This window comes from Danio rerio, chromosome 3 (assembly GCF_052040795.2).
Source record: "Danio rerio strain M-AB ecotype USA chromosome 3, GRCz13ab, whole genome shotgun sequence".
Taxonomy (NCBI): domain Eukaryota; kingdom Metazoa; phylum Chordata; class Actinopteri; order Cypriniformes; family Danionidae; genus Danio; species Danio rerio.
This window is the reverse complement of record NC_141023.1, coordinates 8,010,001-8,032,500: the sequence shown is the minus strand read 5'-3', so window position 1 is coordinate 8,032,500 and position 22,500 is coordinate 8,010,001. Positions and strand designations below refer to the sequence as shown.

General features: G+C 34.6%; 1 protein-coding gene and 1 long non-coding RNA gene across 30 annotated transcripts in view; one reads left to right on the top strand and one right to left on the bottom strand.

Moving 5' to 3' along the window:
- The window catches only part of rbfox3b (RNA binding fox-1 homolog 3b), a 997,536-nt gene that overhangs the window by 257,420 nt on the left and 717,616 nt on the right, over nt 1-22,500 (top strand). The window lies entirely within an intron of this gene.
- Nucleotides 10,160-12,641, bottom strand: LOC147845500 (uncharacterized). Its single transcript, XR_015480373.1, has 2 exons — nt 11,513-12,641; nt 10,160-11,055 (listed from the first exon to the last, which is right to left on the bottom strand). It is a non-coding gene; the product is annotated as an uncharacterized LOC147845500 (long non-coding RNA).

The following is a 22,500-nucleotide window of genomic DNA, read 5'->3' as shown; positions in this document are numbered from 1 at the left end:
GTGGCGCTCGCCCCTAGTGTACTAGACAGCAGAGTAGTCCTATGTGTTGCGAAATGTATGTCATGTGACCTTCTTACCTGTCCGCTTCGTCCAAGCCTCGTAAACAACGATAAACTAAGAACAATTTACGAATAACGGTCGGATAACGTGCACACAGAAACAAGCAACAACAAAATACACTTTTAGACAGGGTAATTTCTAAACGCACGCGGTAAAAACAAACAAGCGACAAAACAGCGAAAGAGAAAAATGCAAGCAAGAGAAGGCGAGTGGTCTGGCGCACGCTTTTAACACGGGTGGTCTTTGCTCATTGGATGTGACGTAACCGGGGAGGAATGACTGACAGCTGAATGGAACAATGAACGGAACCTGAGAATACATGAGAGCAGATACGGGAGAACAGAGAGAGAGAGAGAGAAAAAACACAGAGAAACAGAGCACAAAAAACACAAATACATAACAGATGTGATCAGCATTGACTGTTCTCTAAAGCCTACAATCTAAGCGCTGTGCTTAGAATGTTTACTTTAGTGCATCAGCTGCTAAAAATCAATCCAAATGACGCAGAACTAGAGAAAGAGGTGCGTAGTGCTTGCAGAGCAGATACGCACTAGAGCAGGGGTCCCCAACCCTCGGACCACAGACCAGCAGCGGTCTATAGATCAGTTGGTCGCACAAAAAAATCATGAATTATTTCCGTTTTATTTATGATCTGAACAATCACTTATTTTGAAAAATCTTTTACTTTGATAAATGACCATATTCTCTTGTTACATCTCGGTCACTTGAGCATCAAAATTTAACCCACAGGCTAGCAAAATTAGTAAGAACTGCAGCACGACGCGCTTTTTAACTTTTCAGAATGACCCACCGCAAGTCACGTGACAAGAACTGACTGATCAGCTTCATAATTTGTATGCAATATAACGTTGTTGGACTAATTATCTCAGACAAACACAGAACGCCCAAACACTGCAGTGGTTTTTAAATTCTCTATAAATAAAGCTTGTATCAGAGTGCAGCACTGTTTTGTCAGCTTGACATCCTCTGAGAAAAACGGGTTCCCTACCAATCTACATAAAAGTTAATGTTTCGATTTAAAAAAGTTTTACAAATATGTCATATGTGCATGCAATTTCAGAATTTATCAAAAATTGCATAAATATGAATATGTCTCTGCCTCGAGGTGAGCAGTGCTGTCGCTGCTTAGTTTGGCCAACTGCGCTGCTTTATTTCAGTACTGCTCATTTTGGTGGTACTTGGAGAGACAATTTTTATTGAGGTGGTACTTGGTGAAAAAAGTTTGAGAAACACTGGTCTAGGGTAAAAGTAGCAACATTTATAAGGTGTGGTACTTTCACAAGTGATGGGTGCAGGCAAAAGACACAAACAACAGAACTGCCAACAAAAGTGATTTTATTTAATAAAAGTGAAATCAGAGCAATGCCCAAATATATATACAAAAAGAAGAAATATTAACAATAATAATAAAGTAGCAAATTTAAACAAAGTATCAAACAAAATTAGGGAAACTCAAGAGTAAGAGGATGCTAGTGAAGTCAAATTAAAGAAATAAATATAACAAAACCATTCTAACTCCTAACCCCTTACCTCACTGGACGCATAAAAAAAAAAAAGAAAAAAGAAAAGTCTTCAGCGCCAAGCGCCATAATCTTCCTTATACTGAAGTGTGTATATATATATATATATATATATATATATATATATATATATATATATATATTAGGGATGTAACGGTATCAGAATTTCACGGTACGGTAATACCTCGGTATGAATGTCACGGTACGGTATTTATTGAATTATTTACAGGAAAAAACAAAACTTATGAAAATACTCCAAAAAAGTGCCAAAAGTGTCAATGACATACAAATTAGCCATCTATCTGTAATCTTTGAAACAGGAACTTCAATTTTAATAACAAAAAATTATTAAACCATGTAAAAAAATTAAGTTTCAATTTAGTATTGTTGAAAACTCATCACATTCAACATTTAATCACTCACTCACTTAGATAGAGATGAGTTTAAAGGAAAATTATCATATAAATATAATCTGGTAAAAGCTGGTATCTCTGGGCATTTACAATGTCCCCTGCAACAGAAAAAACCCTCTCATTTGGGACTGAGGTTTCTGGGACAAGAGAGATATGACTTGGCCCAGGTTGACAGCAGTGGGTAACGTTGTCCATTGTCTTTCCCCCACTTGAGAAGACAAGCCATGAGTGAGATAGAGGTCTCATGTCTGCATCAATCTGAACAGTGTGCTGTGTTTCTGCAGTCCCCATGACTGATTATTAGTCCTATTCCCCAACTTGCAGGCACGTGCACACACAGTGCTCAACCTGTGCAGTGCACATGCCCTTTTCTAGTCTTGGATAGAAAGTTCCCTTCCAAAATGATCAAAAGTGCCGCCGCGACGCGACATACCCTCCGTCCCCGCTTTACAGTACGCGCGCGACAACACAGCTGATAAGAACTCGCGCGACAACACCGCTATTCAGTACGCGCGCGACAACACAGCTGATAAGAACTCGCGCGACAACACCACTATTCAGTACGCGCGCGGCGACAACACCCGCTTTAGGGTTTTCCAGCTCTTTTTGATCCCCGCTTCTAGCAGCACACTCCATTTCCGCATTACTGGATCTGTAGCAACAACAGACCGCAAGGGATTATGGCCAAGCCTGGGCTGATGGGAATTGTAGTTTCCGGTACCTCCCGTTCGCTTCATTCGCCTGAGCAAATTTTCTCAGAAGACCTATAGTTTTACAGAGTCATGCGACTACGGTAATATCGAAAAAAATTAATATTGCGGTATGACGGTATTTACAATACCGTTACATCCCTACTATATATATATATATATATATATATATATATATATATATATATATATATATATATATATATATATATATATATAATAAATACACGGATGGCATTCACTTCTTGGTGTTTTAAACAATGGATTGACTACTACATGTTTGCAAAAAGGAAGTCGTACGACATCTTCCCTATCAACCTTACTCTGAGGAAAAGTGTGAACTGGAAATCTCTCAATCTTGCCAGGTAAGAGCTGGCCCAGAAAGTAACAAACAAAAACAATTGAAATAAAGATGTACAAAAATCACAAAGTAGCTCAAAAATAGGCAACAATAATGCGAAATAATTTTATCCAAATGACAGTTAAGCAAAAACAACAAATAACAAAATCATGTCAGCAAAAACATACAAAAACGAGATAAAAGGAAAAGCTTTGTCATCTGCTGTTCCTGGCGTCCTTTTATATGACCGCGCCACGTCGCACATTGATGAATGACTGGTCTTCCGACCAATCGCCTGTCGCGAAGGCGGACCTAAAGGATATGACAGGCTGGGAGAGAGAGAGAGAACGGGAGGCAAAAATCCTATAAATATATGGCAACCGTAACACCATCGTTATACAATGACTTGCCTATTACCCTAACCTGCCTAGTTAACCTAATTAACCTAGTTCAGCCTTTAAATGTCACTAAGCTGTATAGAAGTGTCTTGAAAAATATCTAGTCAAATCTTATTTACTGTCATCATAACAAAGATAAAATAAATCAGTTATTAGAAATGAGTTATTAAAACTATTATGATTAGAAATGTGTTGAAAAGTCTTCTCTCCGTTAAACTGAAGTTGGGGGAAAAAATAAACAAGGGGGTTAATAATTCAGGGGGGCTAATAATTCTGACTTCAACTGTACGTGCACTTGGATATGCAGATGTCTGGTCCTTTACTGACTCAATAGGTGCAGAGAATAGTGTCAAACAGCTGTGTGGGGGGGTGTGTGTGTGTGTGTGTGTGTGTGTGTGTGTGTGTGTGTGTGTGTGTGTGTGTCTGTGTGTGTGTGTGTTGTTTATCCTGTCGCAAAATGCGGATAAAAGTCCTACATGACAGTAATAGTTTGATTACGGCGTTTACATTTCTATACTTCACTTCAATAATGCGACTGAAACTATAACGTGGTTCATGTTGCGTAGCCTCACAGTTTAGCTGATTTTTTTTTTTTTTTTGTGCAGTTTGACATGGTTTTTGTCTATAGCGCATTGTGTTCTGTGTCTTGATTGGCTGTAGACTACTATCAATCAATCTCCTCCATGCCGTGTCTCCTGTACAGTACAGAATGCAATCAGCTTGCCAAATTGGCAATCTATTTGTATGCATGCATCAAGTTAATATGTATATGCACAAGTTTCATACCTGTTTTGACCATTCTATATCTGCTATTTCTCTTTTTTTGTGCTCATACTGAAGTTAAATCCTAATTTAGTTTTTGTATATTGAAAAGTATACGCTTTAAAGCTTTTAAGACTCAAAGGCTAGCTGTTAATGGCACAAACAGATGTTTCACTCTCTCCAGAATCATTTTCACACATCGTTCACATTGGCCAGTTTTTAATGATGTTCACTTCCAAACGTTCAGCATTTTGAGCTTACAGTAAATGCATTGTCAGCACAAATCAATGACAAATGTGGCTTTTCCCGTACTGCTAGTGGTGAGATCAAGACTGTGAGCCAATAAGAAGCCAGTTCAATTGAATATATGAAGCAATATGATTGGATGTTAATGGAGCCATGCAAATGAAGGATCTTAATGGTTTGAAGTAAGATCATTTAGCAGATGTTTTTGTCCTAATTGACTGGCTTTAATGAAACGTGGGGTTAAATCCACACACCACCTCATTTACAACCTGTTTGACTTCTGTACTGTAACATTTCCAAGTTACTGGATTCATTTAGATCATGAAAAGTGTGCAGTTTATTTCAGAGTGAAATGGAGGGGGGTTCTTTAGATAACGCCATTTATGTTTTATACATTTTGTATATTTTATACATTTTGTTTTATACAAAAATACGATTCAGTGTTTATACTCTCTTTAGCTGCTTAAGCTGCAAAAACAAAAAAACAAAAAACAAAAAAAAACCTGTTTTGTGAACCACAGGCTGAGTGCACCATCTGATGTTAAAAATTAGCGTAGACCGTTGTCTACTGTTAAAAACTAGCCTAGAACACAATTTGCTGTTAAAAACTAACCTAGAGTGTCGTCTGTTTTCAAAAACTAGCTCTGTCTGTTGTTAAAAACTTGCCTAGAGCACTAACTGCTGTTAAAACTAGCCTAGAGCGCCATCTGCTGTTGAAAAACTAGCCTAGAGTAACATATGCTGTTAAAAACTAGCCTAGATCACTAACTGCTGTTAAAAACTAGCCTAGAACACCAACTGCTATTAAAACTTGCCTAGAGCGCCATCTGCTGTTAAAAACTAGCCTATAGCACCATCTACTGTTGAAAAACTAGCCTAAAGCGACATCTGCTGTTAAAAACTAGCCTAGAGCACCATCTGCTGTTAAAAACTAGCCTAGAGCACCATCTGCTGTTAAAAACTAGCCTAGAGTGACATATGCTGTTAAAAACTAGCCTAGAGCACTAACTGCTGTTAAAAACTAGCCTAGAGCACCATCTGCTGTTAAAAACTAGCCTAGAGCACCATCTGTTGTTAAAAACTAGCCTAAAACGCCATCTGCTGTTAAAAACTAGCCTGGAGTGCCTGTTAAAATCTAACCTAGAGCACCATCTGCTGTTTACAACTAGCACTGACTTCAGTGAAAAAAAACAGCCTAGAGTGACATCTACTGTTAAAAAAACAACATAGAGCGACATCTGCTGTTAAAAACTAGCATAGAGCGACATCTGCTGTTAAAACTAGCCTAGAATGCCATCTGCTGTTAAAAACTAGCCTAGAGGATCAACCGCCGTTAAAAACTAGCCTAGAGCGCCATCTGCTGTTAAAAACTAGCCTAGAGCACCATCTGCTGTTGAAAAACTAGCCTAGAGCGCCATCTACTGTTAAAAACTAGCCTAGAGCACCATCTGTTGTTGAAAAACTAGCCTAGAGCGACATCTGCTGTTAAAAACTAGCCTAGAGCACCATCTGCTGTTAAAAACTAGCCTAGAGCGACATATGCTGTTAAAAACTAGCCTAGAGCACTAACTGCTGTTAAAAACTAGCCTAGAGCACCATCTGCTGTTAAAAACTAGCCTAGAGCACTAACTGCTGTTAAAAACTAGCCTAGAGCACCATCTGCTGTTAAAAACTAGCCTAGAGCACCATCTGCTGTTAAGAACTAGCCTAAAGCGCCATCTACTGTTAAAAACTAGCCTGGAGTGCCTGTTAAAATCTAACCTAGAGCACCATCTGATGTTTACAACTAGCACTGACTTCAGTGAAAAAAACAGCCTAGAGTGACATCTACTGTTAAAAAAACAGCATAGAGCGACATCTGCTGTTAAAAACTAGCATAGAGCGACATCTGCTGTTAAAACTAGCCTAGAATGCCATCTGCTGTTAAAAACTAGCCTAGAGCACCAACCGCCGTTAAAAACTAGTCTAGAGCTCCATCTGCTGTTAAAAACTAGCCTAGAGTGCTGACATCTGCTTTTAAAAACTAGCCTAGAGTGCCACCTGATGTTAAAAACTAGCCTAGAGACCCATCTGCTGTTAGAAACTAGTGTAGAGCACCAGTCGATGTTAAAAACTACCCTAGAGTATTGCCTGATGCTAAAAACTAGCCCAGAGAGCTGTTTGCCATTTAAAACTAGCCTAGAGTGCCATCCACTATTAAAATTGTGTAATGCAGCATCATGGGTAATGTAGTTGTTTTACACAAAGAATGAAAATTACTCCTAAAGCCTTATCGTTTACTCTCCCTCATTTCCTCAAAATAAGATTTTTAAGATTTAAGAATAGGATTTTTTTTAGTTTGAATGCTGTTTTTGTTTATTTGTTAGTTTTTGCTTATTGACTTCCATAATGTTTTTTGGAAGTCAACGACTGCTAACATGTAAATATATCATCTTTCGTGTAGAAACTCAAGCTTTGCTTTGAACAAGTTGATGAAGAGTAAATGATCATAAAACTTTTTATTTTTGTGTGAACTATCTTTTTAAATTAGAAAACTTTTAAAAAACGATTTTGAATAGATGAGTGTATTATTGTGTGAACGTGTAAACACACACACACACATACACACACACACACTGTAGTTTCTATAAACCACAAGTATTTGTGTTATTAATCAACCAAGTTATATTTTTTCACTCAAATACTGTCGTATCTATGAAGAGATTAAACTTTCCTAAGAACTGCATGCAATCTCACTTTAAGCTCCGCCTTCATCAAAAGGGGGCGGAGCCTGACCTTTGTAATCCGTCATCTGAAGTCAAGGCGTTTTGTGAGTAACACCCAGAATGTGAAGCAGAGGGTTGGTGTCTGGGTAAAACACCTCGACGCCCACCGCACCGGGCAATTAGTCTCTGGACGTGGGCGCGACTCAAAACTCCTGAACCTTTTCGTTCTCCAATCACGGCTGATGGATTGAGCAGACACACGCCAGCATCTGGCTGTTAGCACACGCTGAAATGCCGCGCCCCAAAAGCCGTGCTGATTAATGGCCGCTGCCCGCAGTCAACAGAGGCGGAAATTAAGCGTTCGACTTTAAGCGTTACATTCGTCTGAAAGAGCGCGAGGCCTTGAGAGGCATTTGTCAAAATCTGACGCGGCTAAAGTGGGAAAAGTTTTTTGGGTGTGGAGTTACAATGGCGTGTGAACACCTCGAAAACACATCTTCACTCATTTTAAAAGGCACCTATTATGCAAAAAAACCTACTTTTATAAGAGGTTTTATAAGGCTTATATTCAGTGTGTGAATATAAGCAGCCTCTAATGGTAATGCTTTGTTAGTTTAATTTTTAATGATCACACTTGATTAAAACAGTCTGCAGAAACACTTTGATTGACATTCTCTCTTTGTACGTGTCATCAGAGGGGTAAATCCCCTCCCACTAGTGAGGATCTCTCCCTCTTTAGCATTGGACGGTAGTCTTGCTTTTAAATCTGCCACTATGCTGACACAGGCATTTGTAGCTCCGCCCTCTTTTGAAAAGAGCTTAATCTCATTTGAATTTAAAGTGACAGCTACCAAAATAGCACAATTAGAATCAAAGCCTAAAGGGGAAACTTCGGAGAGTTATAAAACATTATCTGTGTAGTATTTTAAGCTCTAACACACTCACACACACACACACACACACACACACACACACACACACACACACACACACACACTCTCTCTAGAGACCTCAGAGACTTATTTTACATCTTGTAGAAAAGGGCATATTACAGTGTTTTCCCTAGGTTTACAGTGTTGAGGGGAGGGGGCTGTTCAGATGGTCTAGCAGTAAATAACTAAGCAACTGTTTAAACAACCGTTTGTAAATGATAAATTTACATTTATTTTATATCTCTTTTTTTATTCACAAGCTGTGCAGGTTTTGTCACTGCAATGTACAGTTGAAGTCAGAATTATTAGCCCCCTGAATTATTAGGGCCCCTGTTTATTTTTTCCCCCAATTTCTGTTTAACAGAGGGAAGATTGTTTCAGCACATTTCTAAGCATAATAGTTTTAATAACTCATCTATAATAACTGATTTATTTTTAATCTTTGCCATGATGACAGTAAATAATATTTTACTAGTTATTTTGCAAGACACTTCTATACAGCTTAAAGTGACATGTAAAGGCTTAACTAGGTTAATAAGGTGAACTAGGCAGGTTAGGGTAATTAGGCAAGTTATTGTAAAACGATGGTTATTCTACATCGATATTGGCAACGATGGAAAAAAAATTGCTTAAAGGGGCTAATAATTTTGTCCCAAAAATGGCTTTTAAAAAATTTATAACTGCCTTCATTGTAGCCGAAATAAAAGAAATAAGACTTTCTCCAGAAGAAAAAATGGTATCAGACCTACAGTACATTGAAAATTTCCTTGCTCTGTTAAAAATCATTTGGGAAATATTTAAAAAAGAAAAAACAATCAAAAGGGGGCTAATAATTCTGACTTCAACTGTATCTTTATGGGCTTCTGGAAGAACATTTTGGTATGGAGAGTCAAAAATGTCTGGCCTATTTATTGAGATAGATATTAGACATATCTCTTATACAAATTTTGATGTGAACATGTCATGGCCAGAGGCAGCTAATAATAATAATAATAATAATTTATTATTATTATTATTATTATTATTATTATTATTATTATTATTATTATTATAACAATAATAATAATAATAACAATAATAATAATAATAATAATAATAATAATAATAATAGTAATAATAATAATAATAATAATAATAATAATAACAATAATAGCAACAACTATTATTATTATTAGTATTATTATTATTATTATTATTATTATTATTATTAGTATTATTATTATAATGCTTTGTGTAACTTAAGGTGCTGAACATTAATAATAACAACAACTAATAATATTAATAATAATATTAATAATAATAATAATAAAATAATAATAGTAATAATAATGTTTTGTGTAATTTATGGTGATGAACATTAATAACAACAACAACAATTATTATTATTGTTATTATTATTATTATCATTATTATTATCATTATTATTAATATTATTCCTATTATTATTATTATTATTATTAAATAATAATAATAATAATAATAATAATAATAGTTGTTGTTGTTGTTGTTGTTGTTGATGTTGTTTAGCACCATAAGTTACACAAAACAACATCATTATTATTATTATTATTATTATTAGTAGTAGTAGTAGTAGTAATAGTAGTAGTAGTAGTTTAATAAAAAACACTTATTATTATTATATAAATTATAAATTAATAGTTATGTTGAATCCACTTAAATTTTTAAAAGCAAATCTGTTTTTGACAGCATGAATGGATTGTGTGGAAACCCACATTGCACAGTGTTGTTGTTGTTGTTAATAATATCAAATGTGGTAATGGCCAGAGCAATGCATTGATATAACTTAATAAACGTTTGCTCTGATTTTTGGCCCTTTTCATTAGAAAAGTAACCTGTCAGTCAATTTACTCTAAGTAAAAATAATAATAAATCTATGCTGTTGTGTGTCAGATACCTGTAATGTATTCGCACATTACATGACACTTGCCAGTACATTCACTTTCTCTTTTGGGTTGCATGGAAGTATACAGAATATCTGCGAACACTACTACACCCCAGAATTTTCCCAATCAACCAGCTCAATCTTTTGGAGTTATTTTGTGTGTTTTTTTTTTTTTTTTTGAGGGCGAGCCTTCTGAGAGAAGCCGATATGTAAACGAGTCCTCCATTAAGTCTGAAAGAGCCAGGAAAATCTTCCTTCGGGGTAACTTGACTGGATTTACTAGTGCTCTAAATGTGAAACGCGAGCTTTGGCTTTTCCCCTGGACTCCCGGCTGGAAAACGGATACCCTGATATCACCACAGCGTCAATCCTCAGGAGCGGCTCGGGTAGTTTTGGGTCTGTGGTTGAAGCGGTTTGAGTTTGCACACCCGTCCCGTTCTGCCCCGTCTGACCTTGAGAGCCTGCACGATCTCCGAGCCGGTTCTGGAGTTTCTGGGTTTTTCCGTTTGCAGTGTTAGCGAGCCTGCGGTGGACTCGTGCCCGGGCCTAATGGTTACAAGTGCTGGCACCAATCCACATGCCTTGAGAGAGATCCTGGATCAGTCGATAAAGCGCAATTTAGAAAATCAGCCAAGTTTGCAGAAAGAAATAGCTAATATCGAAGATAAAGACGGATACATAATCTGAGGCTGAGGCTGTTTTTTTTTTTTTTCATGCACAAGAGTTATTTGTTATCCGGAAGCGGCGCTGAAACGCCTGGATGTGTGAAGAACTGGCAACGCCACTGACCCAAGCGCTCTCTCACTCCGGTGTCGATGGAAATCTAATTGCCTGAAAAGCGATCAATGGAAAGTAAATTGGTTTCCGTGTGAAAGCCAACATGTAATAAGCTCTGAGCTGCTTTAAAATGTGCTGCTTTTGCATCCTGAATCGTGTGTGTGTGTGCGCGCGTGTGTGTGTGTGTGTAATGGATTCCTGTATGCATTCATTTTCAATCACTCTGGTTCTCTCTCAAGCTCAATTTACTCCTACAATCTGGACTACACTGCAAAAAATGCTTTTCTTACTTAGATATTTTGTCTTGTTTCTAGTCCAAATATATAAAAATTCCTAAATCAAGAAGCATTTTCTAGACAAGCAAAACATGTTGCCTTGTTTTGAGAAATAATATGCCAATATTAAGTGAATTTTTCCTTAAAACAAGCAAAATAATCTGCCAATGGGGTAAGCAAAATAATCTTACGTCAAAAGAAAAAACAAGATTAATTTGCTTACCCCATTGGCAGATTATTTTACTTGTTTTGAGGAAAAACTCACTTAATTTTGGCATATTATTTCTCAAAACAAGACAATATGTTTTGCTTGTCTAGAAAATGCTTCTTGATATAAGAAATTTTAGATATTTAGACTAGAATCAAGACTCAATATAAAAAAAATCAATCTTATCAAATCAAAAAATATCAAAAAATATCTTAGTAAGAAAAGCATTTTTTGCAGTTCACAGTGTGTTTTTTGTCTCTTGTGTGTGTGTTTTTTGCTTGGTGTGAGAGGGTTGAAGGATCAAATAGTAAAAAATAATAATAATAACAATACATTTTATTTATAATGCGCTTTTCTCAGTCCCAAAGTGCTAACAGGCATACAAGGCAAACAAAGCAGAACAATAAAAACAGTCAGAAAATAAAATAGAATAAAAAGACCGCAATAAAATATAAATGATTCAATACAATTTGATGATAAACTGACAAAAATAATCAATCTAAGTCAAAAGCAACAGTAAAAAGGTGAGTCTTAAGAAGTTTCCTTAAACAGTCCAAAGAAACAGCATTCCTGATGCTGGAGGGTAGGCCATTCCATAGCTTAGGCGCTCTACACGAGAAAGCATGACCACCCATAGTCTAATAAAATGGTTTTATTAGGGATTTAAAAAAAAAAAGAAATAATAGGCAGAGAATTCAAAACTGTTTATTTGATGGATGGGTTGCATGAAGGAAAAGATGGATGGGTTTAATAATAGATGGATGAATTCAATGATTAGTTGATTTATGGATTGACGGATGGACATGTTGAAAGAGATGAATGGATGGGCAGACTGAACACTGTAAAGATGGATGTATAGAAGGATGGATGGAGAGATGGATTGATATATGAATGGATGGAGGAATTAAATAACAGATTGATGGATGGATTAAAAAAATGTATGATAGATTAAATGAACAGAATGACATTCGACTTGGCTCATGGATGGATGGATGGATAGTTAGAGAAAGGGATGGATGGATGGATGGAGAGGTTGTCCAATATTTGGATGGACGAATTAAATGAATAGATTGATGGCTGGATTGAAAAATAGATGATAGATTGAATAAAAGATGGATGAACTGAATATTTGAATTGATGGATGGATGGATGGATGGATGGATAGATGGATGGATGGATGGATGGATGGAGAAAAGGACAGACAGATGAATGGATAGATGGACTAATATAAAAATGGATGGATGAACTGAATAACAGAATGTTGAATTGATTGAAGAATGGATGATAGATTGAAGTAAGGATGGATGAACTGAATAACAGATTGATGGATGGATTAAAAATGTATGATAGATTAAATAAAGGATGGATGAACTGAATATTTGAATTGGATGGATGGATGGATGGATGGATGGATGGATGGATGGATGGATGGATGGATGGATGGATAGAGAAAAGGACAGACAGATGAATGGAGAGATGGGCTAATATAAAAATGGATGGATGAACTGAATAACAGAATGTTGAATTGATTGAAGAATGGATGATAGATTGAAGTAAGGATGGATGAACTGAATAACAGATTGATGGATGGATTAAAAATGTATGATAGATTAAATAAAGGATGGATGAACTGAATATTTGAATTGCCTTATGGATGAAGAAAAGGACAGACAATTGGATGGAGAGATGGACTGATATATGGATGGATGGATGACCTAAATGGCATTTGACTTGGCTCATGGATTGATGGATTGTTGGACGGATGGATAGAGAAAGGGACAGGCGGATAGATGGAGAAATGGACTGATATATAGATGGATGGATGACCTGAATGGAATTTGACTTGGCTCATGGATTGATGGATTATTGGACAGATGGATAGGGAAAGGCGGATGGATGGAGAAATGGACCGATATATGTATGGATTGATGAACTGAATAACATTTGACATGCCTCATGGATGAATGGATGGACGGGTGGAGAGAGAAAGGGACAGATGGATGGATAGGTGGACCAAAATATGGATGGATGGATGAACTGAATAACAGGTTGATGGATTGATTGAAGAATTGATGATAGTTTGGAGGGAGAGTAGATAACAAGAATGACATTTAAATTGGCTCATGGATGGATGGATGGATGGATGGAGAGAAGGACCGATATATGGATGGATGGATGAACTAAATAACAGATTGATTGATGTATTAAAGAATGGATGGATGCACTTGATTTGATTTGATTTGATTTGATTCAATTTGATTTGGTTCATGGATGGACTTCAATATATAGGCGGATGTATGAATTGATTGGATAATGACACATTTAAGAAGGGTGGAGCATTTGACCAATAGATGGACAGATGGATTAAAGAAGTGGGTGGATGATGGGCAGATTGAAAAAATGGATGGATGAACTGAACTGTGGTGGTGGGGTGGGGGGTGGGGGGGGGTTCATGGGCCTTTAATAACTCATCTCTAATAACTGATTTCTGTTATTTTTAACCATGATGACAGCACATAATAATTAACTAGATATTTTTTTAAGATACTTGTATTCAGCATAAAGTGACATTTAAAGGCTTAACTATGTTAATTAGGCAAGTTAGGCAAACCATTGGAAAACAGTGGTTGGTTCTGTTGCAAATCGGGAAAAAAGGAAGCTAATCTTATTTAATCATTTTAGTATTATTTACAACCAAACAAAAATAGAAATAAGACTTTCTCCTGAAGAAAAATATAAGAGCAAATAGTGTGAAACATCAAAATTTAAGTGGAAGGCAAATAATGTTGTCTTCAGCTGTGTATGATAAAAATACTTTGTTCCATTCAATGGCAGAACATGTTTCCCCAGAATGCATTGCACCTGCATTGAGTCATAATGAAATTCATTTGTAGTTTAGCTTTGGGGAAACAAGTTAAGCTCATTTTAAAAAAGTTGTTGTGCATTTTATTTATTTATTTATTTATATTTTTTGCTGGGCTACTGTAAGTGCATATCTTGACCATATTAAAAAAAATCATGATTTAATAGGTAAAAATGCTGCAAAAAAATAAAATAAATAAATCTGTAACCTGCTTAACAGTAAGTTTCTTTACATATGTGAAAACTTGTAAAAGCACTTCCTCAGAATTCCCTGCAAGACACTTTTCTACTTTTCTGTACTTTTCCTTTTATTTTCCTTCGGCTTTGTCCCTCTATTAGTCAGGGGTCACCACCGCGGAATAAACCCCCCAACTTATCCAGCAAATGTTTTACACAATGGATGCCCTTCCAGCTGCAATCCAGTTTTGGGAAAAACCCATACACACTTTCATTCACACCCACCCTCATACACTACGGCCAATTTAGTTTCTTCAGTTCACCTATAGCGCATGTGCTTGGACTGGGGAAAACCGGAAAACCCTGAAGTATGAATGTCAGAAATATTAGCCCCCCTGTTTTTTTTTTTCTGTTTAACGGAGAGAAGACTTTTTCAACACATTTCTAAACATAATCGTTTTAATAACTGATTTATTTTATCTTTGTCATGATGACAGTAAATAATATTTAGTTATTTTCCTAGACACTTCTATACAGCTTAAGTGACATTTAATGGCTTAAATAGGTTAGTTAGGTTAACTGGGCAGGTTAGGGTAATTAGGCAAGTTATTGTATAATGATGGCTTGTTCTGTAAACTATTGGGAAAAAAATGCTTGAAGGGGCTAATAATACTGACCTTAAAATGGATTTTAAAAAATTATTCAAGCTAAAATAAAATAAGAGTTTCTCCAATAGAAAAAAATATTATCAGACATACTGTCAAAATTTCCTTGCTCTAAAATATTTAAAAAAGAAAAATTAAAAAGGGACTTCAACTGTGTGTGTGTGTGTGTGTGTGTGTGTGTGTGTGTATGAAAAATAACTGTTTTTTGAAAAAGACCCTGTTTTTCTTAGATCAGTGGCGTACTGTTTTTGTGAGTTTGTTATTTTTAAAGTCGTCATTATTAAAGCATTAGTAAAATAAATCCAGTTTATTCTTTATTCAGTCATGATAGCCACAGCCCTGTGCTCACGTTTTAAAACCTGTGTGGGTACTGTAAAAAATAAATCCGTAAAATTTACGGTAAAAAAAACGGCAGCTGTGGTTGCCAGTACTTTACCGTTAAAAACACGATACAAACCGTAAAAGTAATTTTTTATTTTTACGGTAAATTACCGTATTTTAATAATTTATCAAGGTAATATGTCTGTATTTTGAATGATCAACATCTACACATCTTTTGTTTCACAGTTAGACACGTTAGCACACCCACATGCAGGTGGTGATGAGGAAGTTACATAATGAGCCAATGCTCATCACATTTAACTTTTTCCCACAAGCAGAAAAGAGTATCAGCATATAGAAGGTGCTCAGTGTGATTCATACAGCTACTAAACACCAGTGTGGTAACACGCATAAAATTAAAGTCATGAAATAAACATTGTTTATCAACATTAGCTGTAACATAAATCTCTAATGTACATAACTGATGGGGAAACAACTAAAAACATCCATAATAATGTCAACCAAATGCATTAAAGTGATGTGCCATGCAGGGAATTCTGGGAAAGTCAATTTACGGTTATTCGCCGTATATATTAAGGAAACATACCGTTAAACAGGTTACGGATTTGTACTGTAGCATTTTTACAGTTTTTTACCGTTGAAATCACGGCCGTTTTTTAGTGTATGCTGTGCTTTGAAAATGTGAGGCTGTAAGCAAACACTGACCCATTAGAAGAAATACGGCAGAAGAATATTATAGTTCCCATTCCTGTTTCTATTTAGGCAAATATTTATGTCTTTCACGGATTTATCATTATTACTGTTAAATAGAAAAGATTGGTACTTCAATTTAAGGATTTGTCCTTTTGATGCATTGCCAGTAGACACATCAGGGTCGATGCACTCAGCCCTATATGTAGATGTTAGCGCTTTAAAACATTATTGTTTTTTTTTTTGTTTGTTTTTTACTTACCACAAAAACATATTCACGGTACTATCGTATTTTTAATGGTTAAATTCTGACAACCGTAATAATCGTAAAAATGTAAAAATGGCATGTTTTATTTGTATTTTTTCATACAAATTTTTTTTTTATCTTTTTGTTTTTGTGATACCGATTTGTGCATTCAGTGTGTCTGATCTGTGATCTGTCAGCAGCGGCTGCAATTTTATCTCCATCTCTCTCTTTCCCCTAGTCATTCGTCAGCTCAGATTATTCATCAGAGGTGGTCAGAGGATCAGATTAACGGCGGGTCGCTTGTCGCGGCCGTGTTTTTATCAGCGAGAGCCTCGTAACCATCAGCGTTTGGCATCTGTCTGTCTGTGTCAGCAGCATTGTTGTGGAGTAACGCTTGGCTTGCACAATCTGTGATACCATTAAACACAACATGGCAGCCGGAGCACCGACAGATTGTTCCCATCTCATTACGGAAAGTTTTCTTTGATGAGAGTAGGGGGGGGGGAAATCGACGGGTCATTTTCAGGCTTGCTGAGATGCAAACATCTATTTCAGTTTCCCACATCACTTATCATCAGTTTGAGCTAATTTATCAACCTTTTTGCATTTGGTAAAGTCTGAAAAATATTTCAGCCACAGTCGCATTTCGTTTTCAAGTACACAGCTATAGTTTACTTACAAAATACGCTAATTAAATTAGAATCGTTTAATTGAGCAGTGGAAATTGAGAAATTAGACTTTCTCCAGAAGAATAATGTAACAGGAAATGCTGTAAAAAAAAACTAATTTGCTCTGTTAAATGTGTCTTGGGAAATATTTTTATTTGACTATTTAAGTGGAGAGCTTATAATTTTGTCTTCCACAATGCAGAACAGTTTTTTTTTTATTACAAACAGTTTAAGAACGATTTCTCCAGAATGCATTGCACCTGCATTGGGTTGTAATTTAGTACATGTTGGATGTTGGTATGTTGTCCATCTAAATATTTGAAGTATACATACACTTGAAACCAGAAGTTTACAGACACTACTCTAAAAAAAGGAGTATAACTCCTTTTTACACCAGAATTAAGAGAGAATTTTTTTTAGATTTTTTTTTTATTTTTTATTTCTAGACAGTCAAAAGTTTACACACATTTCCTTGGTATTTTTTTAGCTTTGCTTTTAAACTGTATACCTTTGATCAAATGTTTTGGGTATCCTTCCACAAGCTTCTCACAATAGTTTGAAGGAATTTTGGCCCATTCCTCCTGACAGAATTTGTTTAACAGAATCAGATTTGTTGGTTGTCTTGCTCGCACAATTTTTTTTTAACTCTGCCCACAAAATTTCTATAGGATTGAGTTCAGGGCTTTGTGATGGCCACTCCAAAACATTCACTCTGTTGTCCTTAAAGCACGTTTTAACTAATTTGACAGTATGCTTAGGGTCATGGTCTGTTTAGAAGACCCATTTGTGGCCAAGTTTTAATTTCCTGGCTGATGTCTTGAAATGTTGCTTCAGTATTTCTACATAATGATCTTTCTTCATGATGATCTTTCTTCATGATGTCTTCTATGCTGTGAAGTGGACCAGTCCCTCCTGCAGCAAAACAGCCCCACAACATGATGCTGCCATCCCCATACTTCACAGATGGGATGGTGTTTCTAGGCTTGTAAGCTTTCCCCTTTGTCCTCCAAATGTAACACTGGTCATTATGGCCAAACAGTTCAATCTTAGTTCCATCAGACCAAAGGACATGTCCCCAAAAATTAGAATTTTTCCCAGTGTAATTTAGCAAATTGTAATCTGGCTTTTTTGTTGATTCTGGCTTGTTGATTTTCCCATGTTGTCACACAAGGAAGCAGCATGATTGAGGTTTTCCTTAAATACTAGTCTACATTTGTGCCTCTAATTAACTTAAATGTTGTCGATTAGCCAATCAGAAGCTTCCAAAACCTTGACACCATCATCTGAGCATTTTCAGAGGTATACTAATCTTATTTTATGTAAACTTGACTTTCAAGAAAAGTTAAAAAAATTTCTCTAAAAATGTCTCTCATTATTCTGCTATTAAGCAGAACAGAAACAAATGTGATAATCCTAACTTACCTAAAAGAGAAACAGTTTAGTCCCATTAACATCTGACTTTTTAAAAAAATGGTTATGTGTGTGTAAACTTCGTTTCAACTGTGTGCAAAATTTGAAGATCGCATAAAATATATAATTGTTTCCAAAAAAAAAAATCTTCATGTGGGTATGTACTGGTTTGTATGCTTAAGAAACATAGTAATTTACTTGTATCTCTCATAATTATTTAATATATTAGTTATTTATTTATTTGTGATTCCACATTTTCTGTTAAAATCTCATCTGCGTTCCTGCGATTCCTCCGACTGCAGGTCTTGAGGGAAATAAACCCTCCATGTTTGATTTGTAACGTTTGCTCTGCGCCATCATTCATTTCTGGACTCTCAGCTGACGTCACGTACGACTGAAAAAAGCTTCTCCCTAGTGAATGAGATAACAGCGGCAGTTTCTCTGTCTGTTTTTAACAGCGCTCTTCCTGCGGGACTCGGCCTGTCAGCGATCAACAGGTGATTTACTGGTATAAATAACCTCTGAGAGGAAGGAATGAGGGCAGATCAGGCTCACCGATGCGCTGTTTTCATTCCTTACTTTAATATTTATATTAGTTGTTAGCTATTTAAAATGAGGTTATTGGTGGTTCGGCTAGAGGAGCGTAATTCAGCTCCGTCTTAAACCTGAACTTTTAGGTTATATTTACCTAATCTTTTGTTATTCCAGAAGGTTTTTAATTATTATGATATTGAAATATGTTGATTCTCTTTTTATTTAATTACTTAAATTCATTCATTCATTCATATATATATATATATATATATATATATATATATATATATATATATATATATATATATATATATATATATATATATGTTATTATTATGATTAAATTATATAATTAAATTATTAATATATTATTATAAATATTATTATTATTGTTGTTGTTTTGTTTTTAACTAATAACATTGCATTTCAGGTTTTGTAAATAGCAATTACTATAATGAAAAGTCTGAAATATAAGAAATCTAAAAAGTAATTCAAAATACAAAGAAAAAGTCTAATATTAAGATAAAAAAAAGTTGTATAAATGATCTTTTCCTTAAGGTAGATGAGAGGAAATACGCTCAAAAGTATTTTGCTGCTTGTGAAACTACTTTTGAAACACCACGATTCTTGAGATTTTTAGGGGGTATAACTTAATTTTGTGCTTAATCCCCTTTGAAACACGTTAGGTTGACTTATTTGATTTGTGTTGAAACAACCTGAATGAGTTGTGGAACCCAGCCTTTTTTACAGTGTAACAACGATGACATTTTATTCTAGTTTCAGTCAATGACGATTGTATTTTAGTCTATTTTAGTGCTATTCTATTTAACCCAGTATGTCAGTATAACATACTGCTGATATTTAGTAGTCAAGTAGTGTAAATATGATATTTTCTTGAATAAATCTGACCCGTAAGCAAATCCACTCTAAAATAATAAAAAATAAAAATGAATAAGTTATATATATATATATATATATATATATATATATATATATATATATATATATATATATATATATATATATATATATATATATATATATATATATATATATATATATATATATATATATTTACATATATATATATATATATATTTACATATATATATATATATATTTACATATATATATATATATATTTATATATATATATATATATATATATATATATATATATATATATATATATATATTTACATATATATATATATATATATATATATATATATATATATATATATATATATATATATATATATATATATATATTTACATATATATATATATATATATATATATATATATATATATATATATATATATATATATATTTACATATATTATTATTATTATTATTATTATTATTTTATTTATTCTTTTGTTCATTAGCGCAGGTGGGGAAAATAGTAACATACATTTGGCACTTTTGGCAATACTGCACAGAAACCATGAGTCTGGTGACCAAATAACCAGTGCTCATTTGTAGGAGAGTCTTGTGTGTTATTGGTAAACGAATAAATGGTTTGTCTAACCGTATTACTTTGTTCATTATTTGGCCAAGACCAAAAAAGTATTACTTTGTGCCCTGCTCTCCCCTACCTTCTTTGGTACAACATTTTTTTTTTTCTGAGATTTTAACATGAAAGTTTTTATTTATTTTAATTATTCATTTTAATAGCAGCATACAATTTTATTAATTTTGTAAAACCAACAAACAAATAAAAACTACTAAATCATTACAACTTTAATGAAAATTCAGAACTATACGAAATCTAATATGGAATTTAAAATACAAAGAAAAGGTTTAATATCATGATACAAAAAAAATATATGTTGTGTAAATACTTTGAGTGAGGAATTGCACTCAAAGTATTTTGCAGCTTGTTCAAGCTACTTACAGTTGAAGTCAGACTTATTAGCCCCCTGAATTATTAGCCCCTCTGTTTATTTTTTACTTTTCCTTTTCCTTTTTTCAATTTCTGTTTAACAAAGAGAAGATTTTTTCAACACTTTTTTAAAATCATATTAGTTTTATTAACTCATCTCTAATAACTGATTTATTTTATTTTTGTCATGATGACAGTAAATAATATTTGACTAGATATTCTTCAAGACACTTCTATACAGCTTAAAGTGACATTTAAAGGCTTAACTAATTAGGTTAACTAGGCAGGTTAGGGTAATTAGGCAAGTCATTGTATATTGATGGTTTGTTTTGCAATCTATCGAAACAAAAATAGTGGCTAATAATTTTTACCTTAAAATGGGTTTAAAAATTAAAAACTGCTTTTATTCTTGCCAAAATAAAACAAATAAGACTTTCTCCAGACAAAAAATACTATCAGACATACTGGGAAAGTTTCCTCGCTCTGTTAAACATCATTTGGGAAATATAAAAAAAAAAAAAAAAAAGGAAAAAAAAACTTCAACTGTATGTAAAATACACTTATTTTTTGGATGACTTAATTGTTTTAAGTTCAATCCACTTAAACTTGTTGAGTTAATGTATTTGTGTTGGCACAAATAATGAATTGTGCACTGTAAAAAGTGGAAACTTAAACTAATTACTTAAACTAAAAACTTTTTAACTTAAATTACTTTGATTAATTACAATTAAATGAATTAAGTTTGACAAACCTTATGTGTGACAGTTTTCAGTAATAAATTTAGTTTTTTTTTTTTTTTTTTTAGGTGTTACAGGTTTTAGTAATTTATTAAAGGCAAGTATAAGTATTGTTCATTATCAATTATGAGCAATATGTGTATTTGCCACAAAACATACAAGTATTATTTTCATATAAACATGGGAAGGGAATTATTTGTACTGTAATAAAAGTATTTTTACTATTATTATTATAATGATATATATAATATAACAATATTATATTGAATGATTTGTACTGTACTGTATGTACTGTTCCATTCTTGTTTTCTTAAATAAATCGCTAAAACTTGTAAAAGAACTACCTTAATTTACTACTGAGAACTGTCATAAGTTTGGCCAACTTAATTCATTGAACAAGTCAAAGTAGCCTAATTTGTTTACGTTTTTACTTTTTACAGTGTGTGAAGCCCTGCAATTGTTTTAACAGTCAAATCTTTTATTCCCAGTTGCTATCCTCAGATGTGAGCTGCAGATGTACAGTATCTGTCCTGCTTTTCTCCTTCAAAAAGTTGCTGTTTATCAGCGGAGTGTTTGTGTTCTCCGCTCACGCCGTTTCCCCGTGCTCTTCCTGTGCGTAATGAGCCGCTGTGCGCTAAATGTAAATAAATGTAAATGCGCGGCGCGGGTGACATGACAGATGAGCGGGTGCCGCGGGTGCGACCGGCGTCCTGCGGGCAGATGCTTTTTGATTTACTGTCCGCTGTCTGCGTTCCTCCGCCATGAATCAGCCGTGATTTATGACGCCGCGCTCCGCAAAATCACTCATGAGCTGCGGATCAACAATGAGCGCCGACTACAGTTTGATTATTTCTTGAAGAGCCGCGCAAGATATGAAACGATTATTGTTGATAAGAGAGAAGAGCGTGAGTGTGGAGATGATACTGGTGATGATCGCCTGTTTGTTTTCTGACTTGACTGTGTACTAGAGCTCTTTACTTTTGAAGTATCTGATAGCTTTATTTTCAGA